Source organism: Dreissena polymorpha, unplaced genomic scaffold, assembly GCF_020536995.1.
Source record: "Dreissena polymorpha isolate Duluth1 unplaced genomic scaffold, UMN_Dpol_1.0 chrUn080, whole genome shotgun sequence".
Classification (NCBI taxonomy): domain Eukaryota; kingdom Metazoa; phylum Mollusca; class Bivalvia; order Myida; family Dreissenidae; genus Dreissena; species Dreissena polymorpha.
Window position 1 is genome coordinate 35,895 of NW_026273394.1, and position 7,771 is coordinate 43,665.

Genomic DNA, 7,771 nt, shown 5'->3' on the forward strand with positions numbered 1-7,771 from the left:
TGGTAGTCCGGAGAATCGCAAAATTTCGTGACTTAGGGTCTTGATCCGAAAAAATATTAATAAGTTAGTGAGTGAAAGTATCAAAAGTTAACATGTATACATATGTACGTATGTATGTATTTATTTTGACCTTGCAGTCAAGGATAACCCATGAAAGTGCAAGCACTTATTTCCAAGGGGGTCCTTTGGTTTTTGCTGAAGAGACAGCAAGCAGAAGAGACAGTATTGAGATACAAGGAATCCGTGTGTGATACCTTAGCTATTTGAGAATAGATTCCTTAGTTCTTGTACGTTCTCAGTGTATAGCACCGATACACGCGATAATTACCTGGGTATCATACCAGTACATATCTAGTTGGGTGGGGAACACTTGAAGCATTTCTGAAATTTCCAGTGCCCCGGCTAGGAATCGAACCGGGGACCTCTGGAATGGTAGACCAGAGTTTTACCATTCGACCAACGCATGACCCTAACGTGGGTAATCACGTGGGATATGAATTTGATCGCAATGCCAAGAAATCTAGACCTTAGCTCCTACCCACATACCCTGAAATGATATTTAAGAACCGCGCACGGCGAACTCGCCATTTCTTGTTCTGGTATTGTTTCAGGTAAGATTTATGTTACTATTTACTTATTTTCACACTTAAATTATTGTCTGCTGCATATGAATAATTTTATACTTAAACTAATGCTCGTTACTTTCAGTCATTTTAACTAAGTTCGATAAAGGGTATTTAGGAAAATTACTTAATTGCACAATGTCCGGTTGAGTATGGTGATTCTGTATTCATAGTTGCCGCTTTTTATGAGTATTATACCAGCAAAAAAAATACTACAGTATTTTCATGAATTAATACGGGCGAAAGCCCGCTAAGCGGGCGTCACCGTTCATACATATGTAAATTAAGACATAAAATTACATAAGAATACCACATAGGGATGCGTCTCAAAAAAAATTGCTACGCGACATATATTTTCGCGATGCTATTTATGACCTTGAACAAGTCAAAATGTTTAAATCACATGTTAATACATACCTCAGGAAAAATTATATCAATGACATCATAATTGTGTAGCGAATCGCACTTAATATTCTCGCATTATTTGTTTTTCTTCGCAACCGTTCCAGAATTAAAGGGACTGTCCAATGGATTATGGTTTGAACAAAACATAAAATTATTGTTTTAGATATTAAAAACGATTGTCGCCTTTGATTTAAGGATATAAAATCTCAAAGCAGACAAAAGGAAGCATAACACAAACGAACACATAAGCCCATGCGGCTGGGAATTCCATATTATATTTCAAATACGCCGCTCGACGTTTTTGACCTAAAATAAATGTAGCTGAAAAACAGCTGACACGTGGTACATGGTACTGTCATTTATTTTTGGCATATAAATTACATTATTTCTAAAGAAAGAGAATTAGCTTGTTGAGCAAAAAATCAATTTTCATTGAATATTTTTGATAAACCAATAAAATATACTTCATATTTAAATCAACATTTTTATTGGAAAATCACTTTTCACAAATACGAATGTGCGGTCGAAAACTGAAAGCTATCAGAATTCAAGACGGTTCAGACAAAAACAAATGCGATCGCTAAGAAAATACTAAAAAAACAAGAGATGCAAGGTACAGGCGTAATAAAAGGGAAAGGATAATAGACATTGGTATTCAGTGTGATCGATGGAGAAGTGTTAAAAAAGATACTGGGATTGAAAATGATGGAAATATTGACCGATGTAAGTCTTCTTCATTTTCAGTTTGTGTGTCATAGCAACTTTTCTATAAATTTCCGTAATTAATTTGCTACATAATGAACACGATGCGACAGACACACAAACCCTTAAAAGTATAAGAGATTTGTTTTAAATTTCAGAATTACTTCTGAACAAGAGAGCTTCAACAATCATATCTTTTGATGTATGCTCCAAAGCGAAATGCTTTCAGGTAAATAAAAAGTTTAATGTGTAGAAAATACACTTGTTAAAGTGTTTCTTTTTTATTTTATGAACACATGCTTATTGAACAAAGGAATGTATGCTCTTTCTTTTTGAGAATTTACATTTTAATAATGTACAAATGATGTACCCTTTGTGACAAGTCTAGTAATAAACTGCCTGAATGACCATAATATGAATATTTTTAGCTCGGCTGTTTTCGGAGAAAACCTGAGGTATTGTCATAGCCAGCTCGTCGTTGTCGTGTCATCCGCAGGCGTCAAGCTAAAACTTTGACATTTTGCTCTACACTCAAAGTGCTTCCACCTACAACTTTGAAACTTCATAATTATGTAGATGCACATTGATGAGTTCTACATGCCACACCCATTTTTGGGTCACTAGGTCAATGTCACTGTGGCCTCTAAAAAAAAAATTCTGACAAGCTTTTGAAGCCCAGTGTTGCACCCGTTATGCGGTGCTCTTGTTTCATCATGTGATAGTAAAATTATTTGTGAACAGGATTTTTGTATTTGTTCACAGGATGTTTAAACAACTAGTAGTAAATCAAGAAATGAATTCTGATTATGAATACGTCAAGTCATTGGTGTTGAATTAGTTCATATCTAGTGTAACATCATCAAAATCCTAAAGGCAGATTTTCACATGATGAGTTGCATGATATTTTTTGAGTTTCATTTCTTTTCAGCTATGCTGTTTATAGATGCAGGTGTCAGTTAGCAGCAATAGATTATTCAAAACACTTGACTCGTCCTGTTTTGTTGGACAAAGAAGGAAATTAGAGGTATTTATATTATTGTTTTTGCCCTGTATGTTTGTTTGTTTGTGTGTTTGCTTGCGTCAAACTTTAACATTTTGCCATAACTTTTGCAATATTGAAGATAGTAACTTCATATTTGGCATTCATGTGTATCTCATGGAGCTGCACATTTTGAGTGGTGAAAGGTCAAGGTCAAGCTCATCCTTCAAGGTCAAAGGTAAAAAAACAAATTCAAGAGAGGTAATAAGCTTTGAAGAGTTCATCTTAACCTGCCAAATGATAACAAAAATAAAATAAATCAAAGTGGCGCAGAAGGGGAGAAAGTGTTTCTGACAAATACATTTCCTGTTTTTATTAAATTTTGAATTGTAAGGATCAATTTACAGATTTATGTTTACTTATTGAAAGTTTTTATAATTAACAATTCAACTGAATTTACAAACATGATGTATTTAAGCTCAAAATTGACACATTCATGTGATATGAGTAATACGTATACATTTTGCAAACAATTCTCTTGGCATAAAAGAACTACTGTAGCATGGTATGCCAAGAATCAGTAAATTTATATTATGACATATATACTGTCTATAGATCTTAATTCTCGGTTTTGTTTTAGTAATTGTCATTTCATTTTTCCAAACACCATGTCAGTTATAAAACAATCTTTCAGGAGAAAAAGAGTGTACTCAAAAGCTGCTGGTAATTGGAGCACAATACCTGTGAAAAAAAAACCCAAGGAGTATACATACATAAACGATTTGATCACTGAAGTTATAAATGAATTCACCATAGGCTAGAAAAGAATAAGTGGCAAATGTGAACAGCTGCCTGAAGACCCCAAAAGAATTAGGTCAACTATAGCCCCTGTCACCCCTCCACCTACATCGATACTTAGAGATCAGCATGTCTCTAGATTGAGAAAAGCGAGAAAATTGAATTGTTGCCCAAGACATGTTTGATATCATTTGAAGTTGACGCAGAAGTTATCTTTGTTAGATAACTATTGAGTTTCACATCTTTAGTGTTAATATAATTTTAGAAGTGTTTTGAAAATGTACAATCTTACATTATGTTATAAATAATGAATGCTCTTGGTTGTACAATGAAATGACATTTTTCAAGTTTTAATATTGAATTTAGGATAAAATATTGTTTTTATTGTTGATATATTTTGTGTGGTTTATATCAATACATTAACACATGTAAAGAACACAATTTTTGTTACAAAAAGTTTCGTTTTTTGTTTGATTATCGATATGTGTTTTTCATTGTCTTCTTTCTTACCTGTATTTAATAAACCATTGTAGTCAATGTCTCTAAGCCTTTTATAATTGACCTCGAGAGTAGTTTTCTCTTTAATTATCAATACTATGAATGTGATAGTGTATCCAGATATGCCTCTGTGTTCTATTTACACATTAACATTTAATACTTTTTAATGGCCATACTCATTTGAAATGCAAATCACCTAAATTATTAAATGCTAGCATCATACACTCGAACACACTTCAATGAGTTCTCAACTCCTGTCACATTTCTATGTGCATGTATTGAGTTCGATCCATTTTCTGACACCAGATCAATATAATACAAAATTTGAAAAAAAAATCAAACTTCCATGGGACAACAAGTTCTTATCACACTGAATAAAATACCTCAATTGTATATCAATTTAATAGATATGAAAGACTCGGCTGAGCTAAAATGTAGACGGTCTGCACAGGTTACTACATAAAGAAAGCACACACGATACAAAACATGGCTGAACAATGATAAGATACTATTTTTTAAATTTTCAACAGCAACTTGTTTTTTTTTATTGATTTCGAAATGTTTTTTCATGCATTAGCATATGTCATAGTTTGCAATGTATTTTAAGAAACCTAATCTAACAAAATATCAACGGTGAAACAAAATGAATGGAAATAAAAATAAGCAAGGGCTGTTTGTAAAACATGCATGCCCCCCATATGGGCTGTCAGTTGTAGTGGCAGCCATTGTTTGAATACGTTTTTTTGTCACTGTGCTCTTGACCATTTACCTAGTGACCTGAAAATCAATAGGGGTCATCTGCCAGTCATGATCAATGTACCCATGATCCTAGGCGTAAGCGTTCTTGAGTTATCATCCAGAAACCATTCGGTGGATGGACGGAAAGACCGATATGAGCAAAACAACATACCCCCTCTTCTTCAAAGGGGGGCATAATAAAAAAATCAAAATGCAAACTGAAAATTGAATAATAGCAAACGATATAAATAAATCAAAATACACACAGGTAATACACTATTGACTGTTTTTATGAACGGTCTTTTCAAGCAAACGTTACCATTTTCAAACTCATCCAAAATATCATTGAGACCAATCTTTCGACCAAATTTCATGAAGATTGGACAATATATGTGGCCAGTAGAGTGTTAACAAGGACGCCGTAGACGCCGCACGACGGACAAAAGGCGATCACAAAAGCTCACCATGAGCACATTGTGCTCAGGTGAGCTAAAAAGTGTAAAAATCAAACCATTATTTCAAACAAGAAAATAAAATAAGTATACAAGAAATGAATTTTGATATTCAATTAGTTTATTTACATAGTATTCTTAAGAAATATGTCATTGGTTCTTTTATTTCTTTCATCTTACAATCCAGAGTACTCATGACATTTCATTTAAATGACACCAAAGTAAGCATACAAATGTAAAAACTGCTGTACAAGTTTTAATAATAAACTAGCACATTTCACATAAATTGGTATTTCAAAACAAAATGCATAGAACTGAACAATTCGAATGATTAAGCATAATTTAAAAGATTTGCATAAATATAAATGTTGCAAAAAAGAAGCCAGAACAAAAAATAATCAAAACTAAGAAAAGTTATTTGTCTGATAAATGAAAATAGCAACAAGGGCTGTTTGTAAAATATGCATGCCCCCATATAGGCTGTCAGTTGTAGTCGCAGCCATTGTGTGAATATGATTTTTGTTACTGTGACCTTGACATTTGACATAGTGACCTGAAAATCAATAGGGGTCATCTGTCAGTCATGATCAATGTACCCATGAAGTTTCATGATCCTAGGCCTAATTATTCTTGAGTTATCATCGGGAAACCATTTTACTATATCGAGTCACTGTGACATTGACCTAGTGACCTGAAAATCAATAGGGGTCATCTGCCAGTCATAATCAATGTACCTATGAAGTTTCCTAGGCGTAAGCATTCTAGAGTCATCATCCTGAAACCATTTTATTGTTTCGAGTCACTGTGACCTTTACCTTTGACCTAGTGACCTGAAAATCTAAAGAGGTCATCTGCCAGTCATGATCAATGTACCTATGAAGTTTCAAGATCCTAGGCGTAAGCATTCTTGAGTTATCATACGGAAACCGTTTTACTGTTTCGAATCACTGACCTGTGACCTAGTGACCTGAAAATCCACAGGGGTCATTAGCCAGTCATGATCAATGTACCTATGACGTTTCATGATCCTAGGCCTAATTATTCTTGAGTTATCATCCGGAAACCATCTGGTGGACAGACCGATATGTGCAAAACAATAAACCCGCTCTTCTTCGAAGAGGGACATTAATATGCAAAATTATTAGAATACTGGGCCTTCACCTGGTACGAAGCCTGTATACTGGCCTGAAGGACTAGGAAACTTCTCCATTATTAATTTAACACAACATGCTGGGACAGTTCTTCTGTCTCCAGCAGTCACTTTCCCATGCATTAAGATGGTAAACTGTCTGTATGCAGCATTTCTGAAAGATTTATTGACATCTTCTAGTGTCTCTGCATAAAAGGAAAACACATCTTGTCGATACTGCTGCTGACTGTAGAGGGTCATCCTATCCAGAACCGATAGAGTCATCTCCTACAAAGAAATTGTTGCAGATTTCACTATAAACTTCTTGCAAATGTAACTCCAATCAGCAGTCAGTGAGAAAGCACACTCGACTATATGAGCCTTGTTCTGAGAAAACTGGACATAATGCATGTGCATAAAGTGTCGTTCCAGATATTCTGTGCAGTCCACACAGGCTCATCAGGGGCAACACCTTCCGCTTTTATGACTTTTTTCTTTAAATTTAGATGGAAAGTGTCGTCCCTTATTAGCTTGTACAGACTGCACAGGCTAAGCTGGGACGACACTGTATGCACATGCATTATGCGCAGTTTTCCAGAACGCGACTCATATACATGGGTGGAAAGGTGTTGATGGTATCAATGCAATGGATCAATGGAGTACAAAATATTGAACTGGTATGCAAACTTAACAATTTTTAAGCGAAACAAATAGAGTTATCCTTTCTTTACTTATGTACAAACATAAATTGTATTGAATAAAATAGCAAGATGAGAAACAACTACACAATGTCTAAGAACTAAGCATCTTTGTTGGCATTAGCTTAAATTCATTTTAATAAGCCAATAATGATCCAGTAAATGATTTTCCCACATGACACATGCCTTTATAGCAGGATTAATTTTTAAGATGTGATATTTAAAAGGTTTGCATGGTAGAACTTATTGACCCATTTCTTAGTCCTTGTTAAAACATAAAACGTGCAAACTTCAGATATTCAGTTACAGAAACTCATAAAACATGAATCTTACTCACAGGTCTTTGACTTTATTATTCTGGGACCATCCCACAGCAACCTCGATCTTCCACTCTCTCGTATTGTGGGCATCTGTGATAAGAGCACCACTCCGGGCTGGACACAGGGGGGTCTTGGTCCTTTTTCTCTTTCCTTTTTGATAAAATTCTAGCAATATCTATTATGAAACTCGGTTGGTCCTCACAAGCCTCTTTAAAAAATGCTGTCCTTTCGGTGTCTTAAGACTTTCAATAATTTCCTGAAATCACAGTTAAACTCAATAACCAAATTCAAGAATCAGTATAACACAAAAGTAATCAATAAACCCTAAACATTAACTGATCTTGAGAGATTGGATATTAATAACTAGTGCATAACTGTCACTGGAATTCAAATGTAAAATCCTCAGGGTAAAAATAAGACCGCGTGAAA